This window comes from Aethalodelphis obliquidens, unplaced genomic scaffold (assembly GCF_003676395.1).
Source record: "Aethalodelphis obliquidens isolate GAN/ISIS:26980383/991018 unplaced genomic scaffold, ASM367639v1 scaffold12, whole genome shotgun sequence".
Classification (NCBI taxonomy): domain Eukaryota; kingdom Metazoa; phylum Chordata; class Mammalia; order Artiodactyla; family Delphinidae; genus Aethalodelphis; species Aethalodelphis obliquidens.
In genome coordinates, this window is record NW_020837956.1 from 23,899,722 (window position 1) to 23,920,942 (window position 21,221).

Sequence of the window (21,221 nt, forward strand, 5' to 3'; positions counted from 1 at the left end):
CTTCACTAACGTATCAAAAGTCCTTAAAGGACACTGCTGTCGTGAGCCTTAAATAAAGTTGAGAAAATGATCCTTTGAGCCGTTAAAAAAAAGCTTTGCTGTTCCTCATTTGGCATCATCTCCTGTTTCACATAGTTTGGAAAGGATTCTAGCAAAACGGATATTAAAACAAACAAGCTGATGCTGAGATGGTAAACCTTGGTCACTCTCTGTTCCTTTGCCCAAGCTGTTTACCTAGCTTTTGATGCCCTCCCTTTTTTTCTCCTAGGATTTCTCTCTTTTTCTTCCTTGCAGGCTGAATACAAATGCCACCTCTTCCAGGAATCCCTTTGCATTCTCCAAGCGGAAGTAATCTCTTCCTCCTCTGCCCTCCCACAGCATCTCACCGTGGCTTGGCTTTGCACGGATCACCAGACCTGCTTGTTTACACGGCCGCTTTTCCACTAAGTTACGCGCTCCTGGAGACCAGGGACCTTGACGGTGTACCCACACAGCACCTGGTACAGTGCTACAGCGCTAGGCACGGAGTCGGTGCTCAGTTAACGGTTGCTGAGCTGAATTAACACGGAAAGATCACTCAGGGCAGGGTCTCGCGCTCGAGGTGCGGATGAATGATTCATGGGGGTGGTTCTTTGCATTCTTTACCTTGTAGTCACGTCGGGCCGAGCATCCAGCCGGCGGGGCACATACCTGTGGAGTTGGAACGCAACTCCGCCGCCCACAGCTGGCTCACGGGAAAAGCCCGCAGGGGGCAAGTTTACTCCGCCCGCCCGGAACCCGGCCGCAGGGGGCGGGCCTCGAGGGGAACTCTGCCCGCTGGCCCGCCCCCTCCTCGGCGCGGCGGAAGCTCCGCCCCCAGCCGCGCGCTCGCGCAGGCGGCGCGTGCCCGGCCCCCGCCCTGCGCCCTCGCGCCCCCGCGCCCTCGCGCCCTCGCGCCCTCGCACCGGGGGCGGGCTCGCTGCGCGTGCCGGGCGGGGAAGCGGCGCGAGCCGGGTTCCTGAGAACGTTCGCCGCGGGGGCGGCTCCGGGGCCTGAGCGGGCGCCGCCACCGCCTCAGCCTCGGAGGCCGGGCCGGAGGAGGCGGAGGAGGCTGCGGCCGCCGGAGACCTTTTTGACGCCCCCAGCTCCGGCCGGGAAGTGAGTACTGCGGGGGTTTGTGGCGGCCGCCGCAGGCTGCGGGAGAGGAGCGCGGTGCCAGAGCCTCGCGCCCGCGAGAAGCGGGAAGGAGCCCGCGCAGCGCCCTTACCTCGGGAGCCTGCGGGGGTGCAGGGCCGGGAGCGGCGGAGACGGCGCGCGGGGAGCCGGGGCCGCTGCACAGCGCGCGCTGTGAGGGGAGACGGCGCCGCGCGCCCGGACCTGGAGGGGCGAGCGCGGGGGATGGAGCGGAGCTCCGGGCCGCCGCCGCCGGGCTCTGAGCCCCGGGCCGCGGAGGGGGCTCCGGGGTCCCGAGCACGCTTTGGTCGTAGGGCGCCGAGCCGGGGTGCGGGCGTAGGGCTGATGCTGCCCGTGCCCGGCTCGCAGGGAGGAGGCTCTGCCTTAGGTGTTTAAGGGGGCGAAGGAGGCAGGTCCTGGCAGAGGGCAGGTGAGGCAGGCAGGCCCTGGCAGAGGGAAAGGAATTTATTTCACATCACCTCAAAACACTATTTCCCGAGGCACCTATCAGTGAACCTGTGCACCGAGGTCACCCGTTAAAGGAAAGTGTCCTGAGAGGAGGAAGGATGCAGCTAACGAATGCTTGCTGTTAAATTCCTGTGCCAGGCCTTGGGATTAGGGAGACCTTCCAGCAGCCTCAGCAAACGTTTATTGGTTAGGTACCTTGGGGAGAGAGCCGTGGTCAGCACTGGGACCACAAAATTGTGTAAAACACAACCATCATTTGCTCTTTAAGTGCTGGCAATTCGGTTGTAAAGGTATGCGTATGAAGTACAAAGCAACATTGAATTTTGTCTCATCCACTTTAGGTCTCTTTTCCCCAGTATTGGGAAATTGGAGCCATAAAATTGCTTGCTTTGAGGATTAAAGCAGGAGGGTCAAAGAAGCTTGTGGGAGGTACTTGGGAGAGTTTTGAAGGAACTTCTGCGTAACATTTAAAGAGAGAGAAGGGAAACGGAAATTGGAAAGAGAAAAGAAGTTACCTTTCTTCCCGGGTAGAATGAAGCGCCATGACTATTAACTGCTAAATCCTCGGTGACAAGAACGGTGCCTGACCCACAGCAGGCACTAAATACCTACGTATTATTGCCTGAATGAATGAACCAAGCAAGGTTTTGCTCTATTTTACACAGAGCACTATTGATAAGTCTGGTGTTAGGGATGGCTGAATGGACTTCCCTTGTTCCTCCGGTTCTCTTTTTTTTTTTTTTTTTTTTTTTGCCGTGTGAGGTAACCCAGGTTCTTAGGTCTGGGCATTTAAAGTGATGGCTAAGGTGATGGAGTTGTCATATCTTGTGGTCATGCTGCCACTTTCACATCTTTATTGCATGTTGGCTGCCAGGAGCTTACTCCTTGGGCCCTTGCTTCAAATCATCCCATTCTGGCCTGTTTCTATCACTTGAGGAAGGAGAGTACTTTTGTCTAGAAAACACTTTTTCATTTTTATCTTGGTTCTTGGATCTTAGATCTGTCATAAGAGGATGTACCTCTGCTCTTCTGTAAGGGCTGGGATTCTGCCTTTTTTCTGCCTTGGTTGGATTTCTGGACTCTCGAGCTCCAGGCTGCTGTTTCAGTTGCCTGGGTTGCAGTGCCTGTTGGGTTACTTTGCCTGCCAAATTAAAACTTGACCTTTTATGAGTTCTGTGAGAATTTTTATCGTACATAAGTGGAATTACTTTTGAAGGGGATTGTGTAGTCAAGGTAGTGTTGGCAAGGCTTTTGAGTGTCCACTATGTGTGAGAGACAAAATTTCTACTTAGTTAGGAAATCAGATTTAAAACCAATAGAATGCCAAGTTACCACTTGTTTTATATCTTTAGTATAAATCTCTCAGGACCTAGGTTTCCTTATATAAAAATAAAATATTAATTCAAATTTGGCATTGTGTAGTAAGCCTTGAAGAACTAAGTTAATTTCTCTTTAGTTTTATGACTGTGTACTTAAGAGTGCAACCAGCAGGTGTCTACTAGTTCTTATTTTGGGATGCCTAGGTCCTGTAATTTTGGATGCCTTGTTCTAGGTTTTCTCAGTGATACTGTATTTTATTTATTTATATATTTAATTTACATTTATTTTGAAATCAGCTTTACTGGTGTCTGCACAGATGTCCTGTGCAGAGCTGGTCTAGTGGAGTTTTGTCTGATAAACCCACTGTAAGTTGAAAGTATGGTAAGTTGAAAATGCATTTAATACACCCAATCTACCGAACATCATAGCTTAGGCTAGCCTACCTTAAACATGCTCAGAACACTTACATTAGCCTACAGTTGGGCAAAACCATCTAACACAATGCCTATTTCATAATAAACTGTTGAATGTCTCATGTAATTTATTGAATACCGTACTGAAAGTGAAAAACAGAATGGTTGTAAGTATCTGGGTTGTTTACTCTTGCGGCTGACCAGGAGCTGTGGCTCATGGCCGCTGCCCAGCATCACGGGAGAGTATCATACTGCATATTGCTAGCCAGGGAAAGGATCAAAATTCAGATTTGAAGTACAGTTTCTACTGAATGTGTATTGCTTTCGCACCATCTAAAGTCAAACCACTGTAAGTTGGGGACTGTCTATACTTTGTAACCACTATCTCAATCAAGATATAGAAATTTACATCACGGTAGAAACTCCCTCATGCTGGTTTGCAGTAAATACTCTCATCACCTCTCATTTTATTTATTTCTAGTTATACAAGTATCAGGGCTGTGGCATCTAGTGCAGGAAGTATACTGCCCAATTTTAGGGGATGCCATTCACATCGGAGTGCCTGTGAATGGCAGCTCCTGGAGTTGTATTGTGCAGTCTGGGGCTGTGTACTGCAGCTCTGCAAATGGCTCATGAATGCACACTGTCTTATTAAATGCTCAAACATTACAGACAGAATACAAGGCTCCTTGACCCACTCCCTTCTCCACCAAAACGGCAGTTATCAGTTTGTTGTGATCCTTCTAGACCTTTCTCTATGCATTTTCATCTATATATAGATAATACGGGAAGAAGTAGGGTTTCCTCCGATGCCCACATTAATGACATGATACTGTAGACATTGGTCTGCAACTTCTTCCTAACAGAATGTCTGAGATCTTTCCATGATGGAACATAAAGATCTACCTGGTTCTTCTTGACTACTACACAATACCATACATAGTATATATTGTACTGTAGTTTATTTAATCCTCTCCTCATTAATGTCCATTAAAGCTGTTTGCCATTTCACCATTGCTGCAGTGAATGAAAAGTAGAATTGCTGGGTCAAAGGGGTGCATGCTTTAAATTAATTGATGGAGGTTTAACCATGTTGCAACTTGTGGATCTGGTTCATTTATTTTTAAAAGCTGAGTAGTGTTCAGTTGTAGACTTAAATCACTGTTTATGTATCCTCCACTAACTGTGGGGCAGTTAGGTTACTTTGGATACTAATTCATTGCTGGATTTATGTGTTGCCAAAGCATCCTGCCAGTCTGAGGCTTGCCTTTTCCTTTTGTTAACAATGTCTTTAGTTGTATACAAGTTTTACATTTTAATGTTATATTTATGGAAAATTTTACACTAAATTAACAAAATTTGTTTCTGTGTCTGGTTTAAGTAAATTTTCTCTACCCCAGGGTGTGAATTCTATATATCTGTATTTTCTTCTAAAATTAAAAAAGAAGTTTTGCTTTCTGTGTGGAATTTCTATATGGTGTAATGAAGTGATATATATATTTTTTAATTTGGAAAACCAGTTTTTCAGCACTTTCCCTCATTTTTTTTTATTGTGGCAAAATATACACAACATAAAATTTACTATTTTAACCATTTTTAATTGTACAGTTCTGTGGCATTAAGTACATTTACATTGTTGTATAAACATCACTGTCCATTTCCAGAACATTTTATCTTTCTCAACTGAAACTCTGTATCCATTAAACACTGATTCCGCATTCTTTTCTCCCTCCAGCCCCTGGCAACCACCATTCTGCTTTCTGTCTCTGTGAAGTTGACTACTCTCGGCACCTTCTATAAGTGGAATCATACAGTATTTGTCCTTTTGTGTCTGGCTTATTTCATTTAGCATAATGTCTTCAGAGTTCATCTATATTGTAACATGTGTCAGGATTTCCTTTTTTTTTTTTTTTTTTGACCCCGCCTCGAGGCTTGTGGAATCTTAGTTCCCTGACTAGGGATTGAACCCAGGCGCTCGGCATTGAAAACGCCAAGTCCTAACCACTGGACCTCCAGGGAATTCCAGGATTTCCTTATTTTTTAAGGCTGAATACTATTCTGTTGTATGCATACATTATGTTTGCTTATTCATTCATCCATCAATGGACACTTGGGTTGCTTCTGTCTTTTGGCTATTGTGAATAATGCCGCTATGAACATGGGTGTGCAAATATCTGTTCAAATCCCTGCTTTCAATTCTTTTGTGTATACACCCAGAAGTGGAACTGTCCATGATATTAAAAAAATTATGTGCATAACTGAATATGACCAAAATGGGTGGATAGTACAGAGAGTTCCTATAAACCCCCTCTTCTTCAGGGGCACTTTCCCGTTATTAACATCTTGCATTAGTGTGGTACATTTGTTACAACTGATGAATAAATATTGATACATTATTATTAACTTAAGTTCATGGTTTATATTAGGCTTCTGCTCTTTGTGTTGTAGAGTTCTATGGGTTTTGACAAATGCAAAATGTTATCACATGACATTTCATGTAATGTCATTGCAGTATCATGCAGAATAATTTCATTGCTCTAAAATCCCCTGTATTCCACCCATTCATTCCCCCCTCCCTCCTGCTGAGCTGATAACAACTGATCATTTTACTGTGTCTATAGTTTTTGGTTTTTTAAAATAAATTTATTTATTTTATTTTTGGCTGCATTGGGTCTTTGTTGCTGCGCGCGGGCTTTTCTCTAGTTGCGGCAAGCGGGGGCTACACTTGGTTGTGGTGCGCGGGCTTCTCATTGCGGTGGCTTCTCTTGTTGCGGAGCATGGGCTCTAGGCGCGTGGACTTCAGTAGTTGTGGCACATGGGCTCACTAGTTGTGGCTCGCGGGCTCTAGAGCGCTGGCTCAGTAGTTGTGGCGCATGGGCTTAGTTGCTCCGCGGCATGTGGGATCTTCCCGGCCCGGGCTCAAACCCGTGTCCCCTGCATTGGCAAGCAGGTTCTTAACCACTGTGCCACCAGGGAAGCCTTGTGTCTATAGTTTTGCCTTTTCCAGAGTGTCATATGGCTTGGATCATGCAGTATTCTAGGCTTTCAGACTGGTCTCTTTCACTTAGCATTATGCCTTTACATTTCCTCTGTCTTTTCTTGGCTTGATAGCTCATTTCTTTTTATTGCCGAATAATATTTCATCATATGAAAGTGCCACAGTTTGTTTATCCATTCATCTATTGAAGGACATCTTGGTTACTTCTAGTTTTTGGCAGTTATGAGTAAGCTTCTATAAATATTCATGTGCAGGTTTTTGTGTGGACATAAGTTTTCAGCTTTCTTGGGTAAATACCTAGGAGCGTGATTGCTGGATCGTATGGTAAAGGTATCTTTAGCTTTGTAAGAAACTGCCTGTCCAATTTTGCATTCCCAATAATTTTAAAATTGTATATCCTAGCACCCTAAATGTACTTAAAAAAAAATCTTTGTCAGACTGTTCTGTAAAATTAAACCGCATCTGGTATGAATTTATATTCTAATTGTTGCTTTTGTTGGCTGTCTTTCTTAGCATTATACTTCTTTATATATATATATATATTTTTTTTTTGCGGTACGCGGGCCTCTCACTGTTGTGGCCTCTTCCGTTGCGGAGCACAGGCTCCGGACGCACAGGCTCAGCGGCCATGGCTCACGGGCCTAGCCGCTCTGCGGGATGTGGGATCTTCCCAGACCGGAGCACGAACCCGTGACCCCTACATCGGCAGGCGGACTCTCAACCACTGCGCCACCAGGGAAGCCCTCTTTATGTGTTTTGAAGTTTTGATTTACAGACTTATTTGAGGGTGAGTACTTTTGCTTTTGTTTCTCTTATTTCTGTGCTCACCCTTCTCTGTGTGGCGATATTTCAGGTGCTTCCACTGATTGGACTCTAGTCAAGAAATCAGATATGATAATGGTCAGGGTCCTGCTCTTTGAGGTAATTTGGGCTATTTTAGATCTGCTCACAGAGTGTGTGAATGTCTTGGTTCATTTCCTGGTCATGAGGCTGTGTTTTTATCTTCTCACTTTTCAGAGTCCAGAGCACCACATAAACCATAGTTCTAGGCAGAGACTGACAGCAGTACTTTTTCACTTGCTTTCAGCTCTAGCCTCATCCTTGGCTTTAAGCAGTGAATCTGGCTCAGATGTCTCCTGTTTCTCCACCTCTTTCACTCTGTCACTGTTGCCCTGAAGGAAGTATACACCTGCTTCTAGACTCAGAGTCCAGCAAGCCTGTAGCTTCAGTCCTGCTCACAGTTTTGTGTATCTGTTCTGTTTCTGATCCACGTGGAGGGTTGTCTTGTTTTTGAGTCTTTAGTAACTTAAAAAATATATTTAAACATATCTATTACTGTGTATTTGGAGCAGAGGGGATGCATTGAAGTGTTTACTTACTGGGCTGCTTTGACTAGAAGACTTAATTGACCAGGCTTCTTTCTAAACTTGATACCACTTATCTTGTTTTCTGTGTTATTGCAATGCCTAGACCCTCCAGTGCAAAAGTTGAATAGCAGTGATGATAATGGGCATTTTAATCTTTTTCCTGAATGGGAATGCTTCCAGTGTTTCACTGTTAGATATGATACTTACTAAAGGTTTCTGGTAGGTGTCTTTTGTCAATTTAAGGAGGTTTCCTTCTATTCTTGGTTTATATTTTTACTGGGTGTTGAATTTTATTGCTTTTTGGCATTTGTTGAAATTATCATTGATTTCTCTTTAATATGTTAAGAGTAGGACAGACCTTTCTGAGTTGCAGATAACTGAGAGAAACAGATACATTGTATTTGATTTACTTGTTAATACATTTTTAACAACCAAAAAATGAACTTTTAAAGAAAACACATTTTGATCTTGAATTTTTGTATATTAACAATATTACGTATAAGCTATATATTATAATATTATATATATATGCTATACATTATGGCATTTCAGCAATAATTAGGTTTGGACCAAATATCCCTGTAACTAAGCCTCACTATAATCCAATAGTGTACAGTAAAAAAAATTTTTTTTGGGCGGGAGTAACTTTAGGGACTCTATAAGGACTTTTTCAGTCCCTAACCATTCAGGCTTCTTCCTGGCTTCTTTTTCTAGACTCTTTACTCTCTCCTTTTAATTTTTATCTCTGCTTGCTCTGTCTCCTCTTGCCAGAGAGAGACTTTCTTCTGCAAGTAATAACAACTGTTATTTAGTGTGAGGCTACTGTATTCAAGAGATTTTCATAGATAATGGCTACACTGTAATCTTTACCACTGTGGAAGCTAGGTATGGTATCTCCAGTGTTTGGGTGAGGAAATTGAGCTCAGAGAAGTTAAAACTTGTTTAGGGCCACACAGCTAATCAGTGACAGGAGTGATATTTGAACCAGGTCCAACTTCAAAGCCCATATTCTTTCTATATGCTCTCTCTAAACAAGACTTTTATGTACCAAGTTCAACTTAGGTTTTGTTTTTTTTGGCTTACCCACATGATTCCTGCGTGTGGTGATATGACCACTTTGTGTCTCCAATATGATTTGTGTGAAAATTTTCCTTTAGTCAGGTACTTCATTGCTTTTTACTGGTGTGACGTTTTACATGTCCTTGAGCAGTTTCTTAAAATGACTAAACCTTTTTTAACTGCACAAACAAAAATAGAATAAATAGTGTCATGGTTAAGCATGTGGGCTCCGGAGTAAACTATGTTGCTTGGACCTTGAGTTTATTTTCCTTTAACTTTTTAAATATTGTGAAATAGTGGCCCTCAAAAAGGTATAGAGAATAAAAATTGTGAATACCTGTGTACACACCACTTAACTTAAGACACTAGGCTCCTTTTAAAGTTGAACCCCTACTGCTTCCCAGTTGTATTCTCCTCCCCTTCTGAGGGAACCACTATTCTGCATTTGATACTTTTCATTCTTGTACATATTTTCATACTTCTATTACATATGTAAGTAGCCCTAAAATGTATATTGTTTTGCATTAAAAAAACCCCTTTATATTAACAGTATTAATCATATCTTTTTATAACTTTATTTTTTTTTCTCTCAGTATCGTGAGACTTATCCATATGGATATATGCGGCTCTAGTGCATTTATTTTCTTCACTGAATAGGATTCTGTTATTGGGTATATCACAGTTTTATGTTTTTCTGTGGATTGGCAATTAATGTGTTCTGATTTTATTTGTTACTACAAATAATGCCGCTATTCTTGTCACGTCTCTTTGTGTACACATGCATGTTTTTTAGAGTGTGTACTAGGAGTAAACTACTGGTATGTGTGCCATGCACATCTTCAACTTCCGTGTGTATTGCTAAATTCCACTCTGAAGTAGTTTTCCAATTAACATTCACACCAGCGATGTGTGGCTTCTGTTCCTTCCCTGCCTTGTCACCCGTTGGTGTTTTAGGCTTTATAATTTTTACAAATCTGCTGGATGTACCATGCAATCTTATTATATTAATCTTACATGTTTTTCTGATTACTAATGAGTTTGAACATTGCTCCATGTTTTTATTGGCTCTTAAGTTTTCCTCTTCTGTGATTTGCTGGTTTTCATCATTTACCTGTTCTGTTGTGTTGTCTTTTTCAGATTGATTTATAATTTTAAAATACATTTTGGATGCTAATATTTCACATAGATGGCTTCAAAGTTCTTCTTCCAGTTTGTGGCTTCTCTTTTAAAACTTAAAAAAAAAAATAGGATCTTTTGGTGCACTTAAGTTTTGGATTTGTGGTTTTAATTTATTGTTTATGAAATTTTACCTACAGACCACAGGCAGAAAAATTATCCTAGTGTCTTCACATATAGAAAGGTGGTATAATGGACCAGGGGTTAGGGGTTCTGGGTTTCTATTTCCATGCCTTTATTGTGAAGTACAACCATAGCCTGAGACTAGACATTTTATTTATTTGGATGTGCAAAATATGAGACCTGGGTATTTCCAAGCCCTTCCATTCTGATTCTCCATTGCTTTGCCTATGGTTTTTGTAGCTCATAATTAATCATTACTGCCAACATGTTAACTGAAATTAAAGATATGAGAACTTAGAAATGAAATTTTGTTAACATCCAGGATTTTGGTATGAAGGCTGCATGCTGCGTATGTGATCAAAAAGAAATACAAATAATTTGATTTAGGTTGGAATACATTTAATTGGTCTTATTTTTTTCACTAATTCCAAAGTCATTTGAAAAAGTAATTCTTATATATCTTTTTAAAACACCGTTTAGGGTTTTTTTTTTAACTATAACTATAGAAATAACTAACAAGGATACTTTTTTCCTGAAATATGACTATGAAAACTAAAGCTTTGTGTCATTTCAAGAATGTACTCTTTTCTTTATTGTTCATGTTTTTATAAATTTATTTATTTTACTTATTTATTATTTTTGGCTGCATTGGATCTTCATTGCTGTGCATGCGTGGGATTTCCCCAGTTGCGGCGAGCGGGGGCTACTCTTCGTTGCGGTGCGCGGGCTTCTCATTGCGGTGGCTTCTCTTGTTGCGGAGCATGGGCTCTAGGCAAGTAGGCTTCAGTAGTTGTGACACATGGGTTCAGTAGTTATGGCTCATGGGCTCTAGAGCACAGGCTCAGTAATTGTGGCGCATGGGCTTATTTGCTCTGCGGCATGTGGGATCTTCCTGGACCAGGGTTCGAACCCATGTCCCCTGCATTGGCAGGCAGATTCTTAACCACAGAGCCACCAGGGAAGCCCAGTTCATATGGTTTTAATATTTGCTTATTAGGTAAGTAGTTTAGTATCTTTGCTTAGAACTAAAATTTCGTCTTTATGAACTAAGCAGCCCATGGCAGGTTTTAGGAAAAACTATGAGGTTTGTCTTTAGCAGACTAGAGGTGTCTGTTTCTCCTTTTTGTGCCTTACTTTCCCCCAGTTTTCTTCCTTCCTTCCTTCCTTTTTTCTTTTGGCTGCGGCATGTGACTTGCAGGATCTCAGTTCCCTGATCAGCGATTGAACCTGGGCCATGGCAGTGAAAGTGCTGAGTCCTAACCACTAGACCACCAGGGAACTCCCCTGCCCCAATTTTCTTATATTCTATTTTCTGATTCCTTGGGCACATGGCGTTTCTAGCTCTTTTACCGCCTTTCAATTTTGTTAAAACCCTTTCTCTATTCCAGATTTTTTTTTTTTTTTTTTTTGGCTGCGTTGGGTCTTTGTTGCTGTGCACGGGCTTTCTCTAGTTGCGGCGAGTGGGGGCTACTCTTCGTTGCGGTGTGCGGGCTTCTCATTGCGGTGGCTTCTCTTGTTGCGGAGCACGGGCTCTAGGCGCGTGGGCTTCAGTAGTTGTGGCACACGGTCTCAGTGTTTGTGGCTCGTGGGCTCTAGAGCACAGGCTCAGCAGTTGTGGCGCACGGCCGTAGTTGCTCTGCGGCATGTGGGATCCTCCCGGACCAGGGCTCGAACCCGTGTCCCCTGCATTGGCAGGCAGATTCTTAACCACTGCACCACCAGGGAAGTCCCTCTATTCCAGATTTAAAATGTTGTAAATGATTGATAAAAAAGTATTTTCTCTTCTTCCAGCTCTATATTTTTATACTTTTAAGTAAATCAGAAAAAGAGTCTTGCCAATAGAATTCTAGTCTAGGCATCATTCAAGAGGGTAGTTACATAATAATATCAATAATAATAATAATAGCAGCTAACATTTATTAGGCTCTTGTTTTGTGCCAGGCATTGTGCTAAATGCTTTACATAATTTATTTAACAGTTACCACAGGGGATTCCTGGTTAGGACTATGCGCTTCCACTGCAGGGGGCCTGGGTTTGATCCCTGGTTGGGGAACTAAGATCCCGCTAGCTGCCAGTCAAAATCAAAAACACCAGTTACCACAGCCCTGGGAGGTTGTATTTGCTATTCAGAACTCTGTAGTAATGGAGTGCAGTCACTGAATATTTTTTATTGGAACGTAGAGGACTTTTTCAGATTTGTAAAATCAAACAAACAAACCAAAAAACCCAATCTCTAGGGCTTTACCAATGTTTACTTTCCCTGGCTTTTTTTTTTTTTTTTTTTAATCTGAAAGAGAAGAGAAAAGAAAAGAAGTATTAGGGGAAGGATAGTTGAGAATTTTCCTGAAATAAGCAAGGAAGTTAGTTCTCTTATAGGGGAGTTTGATTAGTTCCAGTTAAGAACGTGTTAGTGACAAGCACAGTGATCTCTGACTTCTGAATTTAAGGAGCATCCAGAGAAAAACTGACAGGAGTTTTGCTGGCAGAAAATGAACTTACACAAGAAGTTTTGACACCTAGGTGCTTTGAAGTAACTAAGAGCTGGAAGTTAAGACATTAACAAAAAGATTCAGGGGAAGTGAGGGTTACTTAACACTTAGGTGTAGTATAGAGACTTTCTGGAAACATTTCTAGAGCCTGCTTTCTTTCCTTTAGTCTTTACTGTGGGATTTACTTAACTTCTGCCTGCAGACTTAGTCTAGCTCTGGAACACATTGCTTCCCTGACAGGGCTAATGAGGGTCCAGACGTTTTGCTGCACTAGCCTCCTGACCCTGTTTAACTGTGACCTAAGGTCTGCGCAGCACCAGGGCTTGGGGACCTGTATTCTTTCCTGAGTCCTGGAGTCGTCGTGTTTGCCCTGGAGGGGGTGATGTGGCACAGTGGAAAGAGAATAGGCTTTATTGTCAGATTGGTTGCCTACTCCACGAATTACTAGCTTTGGAATGTTAGGCCAAGTTAACTAACCACTTAGGCTCTAAATTTCCTCATCTGATTCTGCCATTCACATTCCTTATTTGCTCCTCAAGCCTAGCTCAGTTTCATCTTTTCATTCTAGTTTTTTTTAAGAGTAATGGTTTCCAAAGTGGGAGGCGTGCAAATGATCTTCTAGGCAGGGAATAACAAGAAAAAAAAAAAGGGCAATTAACTTTACTAATATTTAAATCATAGTTTGACACTTTACTCCGTCTGTATGTCTGATGATATACATCAGGTACGGAAAGTGAGGTAACCTGAAGGGAGGATCATGGGCACGCCACAACCTGGAGGGGCCGACAGTGTGAGCCTCCTTATTTGTTTGCTTACATTCTATTTGGACATACTACAGTTAACCTCTACCTGGTTTAGGGATCTTTCAGATTATATTATCTGATTTGCATGAAATGAAGCTTGCTGAATGAATAGACAAAGGGTTTAAAAAGATTCCTGCAAAGAACCTGCGGATTGAAGTTTCAGATTCAACTGAAGACTGAAGTGCTAATGCAAGGACACATGAACAGCAGGAAACAAACGGAGCTGGTACTTCTATTTATATTAGGAGCTTGTTTTCAGTCACATGCAAAGTACAAAACAATAATGGTCTAAGCAGATTGAAAAGGAATCACTAAAAAAAACCCCAAAAAACCCTTAACATTGTTAAAAATACTATTTGATGTATGGGTTTATATATACCATTGGGTATATTGGGCCTTAAGGTATTTGCTTAATGATATTATGAGGCTAATATGGTCAGTTGAGATATTTTAAACTGAAGCATTCCGAGTATGAAGACAAACTTACTGAGCTTTTTTCGGTGATGATTATAGTTGTGTGCTAATTAATATCTTTTATTTTTTTTGCCTGTGTCGGGTCTTGGTTGCAGCATGCGGGCTCTTCGTTGTGGCGTGCGGATTTCTTTCTAGTTGTGGCTCAAGGGTTTCTCTCTAGTTGTGGCACGCGGGCTCCAGAGCGTGTGGGCTCTGTAGTTTGAGGCACTTGGGCTCTAGGTGAGGCGCGTGGGCTTAGTTTCCCCAAGGCATGTGGGATCTTAGTTCCCCGACCAGGGATCAAACCCATGCCCCCTGCATTGGAAGGCGGATTCTTTACCACTGGACTACCAGAGAGGTCCCTGATTAATGTCTTAAAATTTTATTAACTTAATGATATATTTTTGGAAATTTCTTTGGAGATTTCTTACTTCAGGAGTAAAAGACAAAAAGCCATAAACTTTTCTTCTTCCCGTTTTAGTAAAACTGGCTGAAATAATACATAGACAAAAATAACAATTTTAGTTTGGTGACAAACTAAAAATCCATCCTTTGTTAGCAATACTGTTGGCATACTCGTAGAAGACATTGCTGAGGTTTTGAAATAATAAATATTATACCAAGTTATGGAGTTTGTGAGCGTTTCTGTATATTTCGATAAAAGTTCAGAGGTTATGGTTTTTGGTGTAGTCCATTTTAATAATAAAATGTATGGAGACCTGCCTCTTTAACCCTCCAGACCACTAAAGGAAAGGTTTACCAGAGAATATACTCTAATGACTTAAAATTTTATTATGAAATAGGGCATATAAAGCATAAAGAATAGTAGTACAGTGTACCCAGAACCCAGCCTAATAAATAAATCATAGCTAATAGAGTTGGTATTCCTCTGCAGTCACATTATTCTACTTCCACCTCCAGAGGACTTTGCTTTTCTGAATTTGGTGATGCATGTTTTATGTGCACTTGTAAAGAATTTGTATTTTGTCATTATTGGGTGGGTTGTTCCACAAATGTCAATTAGATCTAGTTGGCTGATGGTGAAGTTGAGTCCTTCCATATTCATCTCGACTTGCTACGTGTATTGATCATAGAAGAGTGTTGAAGTCTCCAAGTATAAGTGGATTTGTCTCTTTCTCCTTTCAGTTCTATCAATTTTTGCTTATTTTAAAGCACTGTGGTTAGGTACAGAGACATTTAAGATTATGTCTTATTAAAGAATTCTGTATCTTACAGGCCCAACAATACAATTTTATTGTTTTATCTATATTGTATTGTATTGTTTTATCTATATTGTATTAAAAAGCAATTGTTTTTTAAGTCAGTTAAGAGAATAAAGGAGAAGAAATATGTAATTGTACTGTCTTTAAAAAAATGAACTTTACTTTTTTAGAACAGTTTTAGATTTACTGAAAAATTGAACAATAATAGTTTCTATATGTATCCTACACCCTGTTCCCTCTGTTATTAGCATCTTACATTAGTATGGTTCATTTCTTGCAGTTAATGAACCAGTGATGATACATCATTATTAACTAAAATCCATACTTTCTTCAGATTTCCTTAGCGTTTACCTAATGGCCTTTTTCTGTTCCAGAATCCCATCTAGGATACCACATTACATTTAGTTGTCCTCTCCTTAGACTTCTCTTGGGTTTGTCGGTTTCTTGGCTTTTTCTGGTCAAGTTTTTGATGAAACTTGACACTTCTGAGGAGTATTGGTCAGGTATTTTGTAAATTTCCCTCAATTGAGATTTGCCTGATGTTTTCCTCATGATTAGATGGGGTTTATGGGTTTTGGAGGGGAAGACCACAGAGGTAAAATGCCATTTTCATCACATCGTGTCAAGGGTCCATACTGTCAGCATAATTTATCACTGTTGGTGTTGTACTTGATCACCTAGCTGAGGTAGTGTTTATCAGGTTTCTCCACTGTCAAGTTATTTCCCCCTCCCCCTTCACCTCTTTGGAAGGAAGCCACTGTGTGCAGCTCACACTTAAGGAGGGAGGAGTTATGTTCCACCTTCTTCAGGGCAGAGTCTCCATGTCAATTATTTGGAATTTTTCTGTACAGGATATTTGTTGATTCTTCATTCTCATGTATCGGTATCAACTTAAGGATATTTAATACTACTTTATTTTGTTGCTGAAATTTTTCCCACTTTGGCCATTGGGAGCTCTTTCAGTTAGCCTCTGTGTCCCTTTGATATACCCCTATCATATGGTTTTGTTCCTCCCAGGACTTCTTTACTTTCTATACTACAAGATGCTCCAGGCTCATTGTGTATATTTCTTGCCTCAGGCATTTCTCGGAGGAGCCCTAGTTCCTTTTATTGAAGAATGGTGGTATAAACAAAAATTTGGCCACTAAATGTGCTGAGTGCTTTGGGATACTTTTGTTTCTAGGCCCTCTCAGTTGACAGAGCAAGGACATGTATATGTGTATACTAATGCATATACACATACCTACAAATGCTTTTATATGTAACTATCCATATATCTATATTGAGTAAACCATGAAGGTATACTGATATCTCCAATTGTAATCCATTCCATTACCACCTGGATCATTATAGCTTCTCACCTTGCTTATCTGTAACCTCACACTTCACCATCTGCCATCTGTTTACTTAATTGTTCAGTTATGCATACATGCATAGCAGTATTAGAATTCTTAACCCATAACCTGTGGGAAACCAGAGTACAGTACTTATATATATTTTATTTTGCCTTTAGTTTTAACAGACTCTGTTCACTTCCAGAGTTACTTAGGTTACTATACTTTCCCCCCACTGTTCAGTGAGGCTGTTTCATACATTTGTAATACAGTTAGATTGTTTTGTTATATTCTCCATTTCATTCTGGGGTTGTTTGACCCCCTAAAGGATTAAAAAAAATTTTTTTTACATACATTAAGGTTCACTCTGTGTTGTAATTTTCTTTGGTTTTCACAAATGTGTAGTGTCAGTGTCCACCATTACAGTATCATACGGAAGTTTTATCACCCTCAAACTTCCCCTGTGCTTCACCTATTCATTCCTCTTCCCTTCTTCCCAAATCTCTGGCAACCACTGATTATTTTACCATTTGTATTGCTTTGTTTTTTCTAGAAGGTCATAAAATTGGAATCATATAGTATGTAGCCTTTTCAGACTGGCTTTTTTCATTTAGCAATACGCATTTAAGCTTCAGGTTTTTTCATGGCTTGATAGCTTATTTATTACTGCTGAATAATATTCCATTTATGAAAGTAGTAGTTTCTTTATCTCTTCACCTATTGAAGGGCATCTTGGTTGCTTTCAGTATTTGGCAGTGTGAATAAAGCTGGTATAAACATTTGGGTGCAAGTTTTGTGTGAATATACATTTTCCACTTAGTTGGTTAAATACCTAGTGCAATTACTGAATTGTATGGTAAGACTATGATTAGTTTTGTAAGAGACTGCAAAACCGTTTTCCAACCAGGCTGTCTGTGCATTCCCACTAGCAATGGATGAGAGTTCCTGTTGCTCTACATTCTTGTCATCATTTGCTATTGACAGTTTTTTGGATTTTAGCCGTTCTAATAGGTGTATAGTGGTATCTCGTTGTTTTACTTTGTAATTTCCTAATGACAAATGCAGTTGAACCTCTTTTCATATGCTTACCATCCGTATAATTTCTTTGGTAAGGTATCTGTTCAGATCTTTTGATCATTAAATTTATTTATTTATTTTTTGGCTGCGTTGGGTCTTCGTTGCTGCGCACGGGCTTTCTCTAGTTGAGGCTAGCGGGGGCTGCTCTTCGTTGCGGTGCACAGGCTTCTCAGTGTGGTGGCTTCTCTTGTTGCGGAGCACGGGCTCTAGGTGCGCGGGCTTCAGTAGTTGTGGCACTCGGGCTGAGTAGTTGTGGCTTGAGGGCTCTAGAGCACTGGCTTAGTTGCTCCGCGGCATGTGGGATCTTCCCGCACCAGGGCTCAAATCTGTGTCCCCTGCATTGGCAGGCGGATTCTTAACCACTGCACCACCAGGGAAGCCCTGATCATTTTAAAATTGGGCTGTTTTCTTATTGTTGAGTTTTAAGAGTTCTTTTCATAATTTGAATACAAGTTCTTCATCAGATATGTGTTTTGAAAATATTTCTTTCACTCTGGGGCTTGTCTTTTCATTCTGTTCATAGTATCTTTTGCAGAGCAGTTAATTTTGATAAGATGCAGCTTATCAATTTTTCCTTTCATGAATCGTGCATTTTTTCAGTTTGGCCTTGGGCTTGGGTCATTAAATAATCTTTTCTAGGAACCTAACAGTTTCAGCTCCTTTCAGATGGAAGAAACTTTGCTTACACTCTCATAGCTAGGACTCTTGTCTTCTTTCATTTTGTAGACTAAAGCTGTACTCTGGTTCTTCTTCGTTTTTTTAATTTTACTTTAAAGATGTTAACTGTTGCATTGTTCGCAGAAGTAGATAGTTGGAAATAATTGTCAACAGTCAAGGCTTGGATGAATGATCGTGATAAAATTCCATTCTGTCATTCAAAATTGTGGTTTTGAAGAGTATTCAGTGACATGGAAAGGTGTTCAAATATATTGTTAAAATTTTCCCCCACCTTTTTTGAGCTATAATGACAAATAAAATTGTATATGTTTAAAGTGTACAATATAATTTGATAAATGTATACATTGTGCAGTGATTACTGCAATTAAGTTAATTAGCTCATTCTTTTTTGTGTGTGGCGGTGGTGGTTTAAGATCTACTCTCTTAGCAAATTTCAGATATACAGTAGAGTATTATCAACTACAGTCACCATGCTGTGCATTTGATCCCCAGGATTTATTCATCTTGTAACTGAAAGTTTGTATGCTTTGTATTTCCCCGTTTCTCCCACCCCCCAGCCCCTGGCAGCTACCAATCTACTCTGCTTCTATGATGAGTTTGACTTTTTTTGGTATTATTAGATTCCACATATGAGTGAGATTACATAGTATTTGTCTTTTCTCTGTCTGGCTTATTTCACTTTGTGTTCTGATTATTTTTAATTGGGTGGAATGAAGCCCCTAAGTAGGGTGATCAGGATCCTGTGAAGATCAAACACGTTTGAATAAATGTACCTAGTAGATTTCACAGGATGAACCACAGGAAGAAGGGGTTGCAGAGTCCTGAGATCTAGGTGTCAGAGAATTTTATTTGTACATTCATGTGGACAAAGATTTTTGGCAGTTGAAATGGGAAAAAAGGGTGGATGTGAGAGTGATTATGAGGAAGGAAATGGCAGTGTTTGAAATCAGAGTTAGTATGTGAAGTGAATGATAAGGAGGTGTTGGTTACTTCTAGATTATGAGGCTCAGAAAAGGCAAAGTGCCAGGAGTCCAAGTGGAAGGAAGAAGAGACATGTGTTTACATTCATGTAACTGTTGATCTTTAAAGTTATATCAGGAAGACAAGGACGTAATCAGGTGTGGTAGTAGGGTCAGATCTTTGTTGAGTGTGGACTGTTAAAATCATAATTACAAAGATGGAGGTATGAGGATCCATGGAGCACTGGAATGGAGTCATGCTAAGGCCTGGGGAAATCATTTATAGTAATCTTAATTTATGTGTACCCCATACATTTGGATTTTATGAAATCTGAACTATAAGCTTGGTTGAAATGAAAAGACTTAATATTTTAGTTTGAGTTCTATCAGAAGCTGACTCTCAGACAAGGATTTGCGTGCAAGTATTTTGTTTTGGAGGTTATCCCTGCAAACATCAGCAGGGGACCGGGAGGTGAAATGGGGAAGGGAAGTTAGCAGATAAGGGTTTTGTTATCAAGCAAGTTACCACTGTGGGTGACAGAAGCTTATTCCCACTGGGGAACTCTAGGAGCCTGTGTAAAACATGTCCTCAGATTTATACCCTTTTAGGAGGCAAGGTAGGTAGAGTATATACCAACTAAGTCAATCATTGGTTAAGACTGTTTCTAGGGAGTGGTAAATTTATAGCATTTCAGGCCTGACATGCAAGGAACAAAATGGACTTCAGAGGTCAGAGAAAGCCTCGTTTCTCTGTTTAAACAGACAAACAAACAAAATGCAGATGCTGTCAGTCAGTATAGAAGGATTCAGTAAAGGCCAGGAGATATGGGGAAGGGGAACACCCTATTAACTGTTTCCTTAATACTTGCTCAGCAGTTCCAGCATCTCCAGTTCATTTTCTCTAGGCCACCAAAACCCGCATGCCCAGCTTAAATGAGCCAGTCTAGTGGCATATTAGGACTGGCGCCAGGTGTCCTTTTCAGAATATTAAATCCTGGGTCATGGGTTGAGTACCGCCATGGCAACAAACTTTGTCTTACTTTACACTTGGCTCAAGTTCAGCACTCTCAAGGTCCATTCCCAGGTATGTTCTTCCAGTTCCTGTTAGTGCATATCATCAGGTCCAGCAGCTGTTTTGATGAATCAGCCCTTTTCCATCCAAAGCAGGGACAGTACCTTCCCTTTCTGATGATGTAAGACTTGACCCTAGTTATTAGCGTAGAAGCAGTGAGGGAGGTAGAAACAGATCCTGAGGAGGGTCAGCATCTTTCTAGGCATGCATCTCAGATGAGAACTTTGCATAGTCTTTAGGCAGAGGAGACTGCCCTTGTAGCAAGGGCAGAGAGCCACTTCTTCAGGCCTATAGGGTTCAGGGGAATCTTGGCTGGACTATGAATTCAGTCTTCTTTGTTAAGCTGCCTACTTTCATAAACAGAATTTGAGCCTGATTTTTAGCACAATCTGCTCTCAAGTTGTGGGAGCTGAGGGTTCCTTAAAAAGTGCTGCCATGGAGGTCTCTGGCTCTCATAGCATGCTCTGAGTTGGTACTTGGCTGATTTAAGCCTTGACATTTTCTTTCTTCTGTGCATCCGTCCTACTTAACAAAAGCTCAACCATTTAATTGTCTTTAAAATTCCCAGTCCTCCTGTCTCTCTCAAATGCTAAAGCTATTGTATAAGCCAATTATCTTCTTCTACCTGTGTCCCTTACTAGCTCCACCACTTCATGAGTCTTAGTACTATCCATGCAGCAGCACACCAGGGGTTCTCACCAAGCTACTTACTACCAGCACTGGGATCCTTGTCATCTGTTGGCGAGTGATCCACTTACAGAATTCATCTTGAAGGTCTGTTTTACAGGATCAAATCTGTCTTATTTTGGGTTACCCTAGAAGCAAATGCTCTATAAGGGCTCAAGTGCAAATTAAAAAAAAATTTTTTTTTTTTAGATCCTAGGAAATACTGGTAGAAGAGTGGAGAAGTAAGGCAGAGAAGAAAGTAGCTAATAAAGGATTTCTTATCAGGCACCATGGGAAAGCCAGACGTGTAGTAATGCAATATTAATTACTATTGCTTTAGGTTGGGTTGGCATGCTTTTACTTACAGGACCAGATGGTAATTATTTTAGAC

At 41.0% G+C, this 21,221-nt stretch overlaps 1 protein-coding gene across 16 annotated transcripts in view; it reads left to right on the forward strand.

Moving 5' to 3' along the window:
- The first annotated feature begins 932 nt into the window (after positions 1-932).
- DTNB (dystrobrevin beta) overlaps positions 933-21,221 on the forward strand; it is a 244,921-nt gene continuing 224,632 nt past the window's right edge. For 7 of the 16 annotated variants that reach the window (XR_003434137.1, XM_027113664.1, XM_027113659.1 and 4 more), the window contains exon 1: positions 938-1,137. The gene's annotated coding sequence lies outside the window, so the exon portion shown is untranslated. Of the gene's footprint in view, positions 1,138-21,221 lie in introns of all 16 variants that reach the window. The other 9 variants (XM_027113662.1, XM_027113666.1, XM_027113661.1 and 6 more) reach the window with 5 other exon arrangements.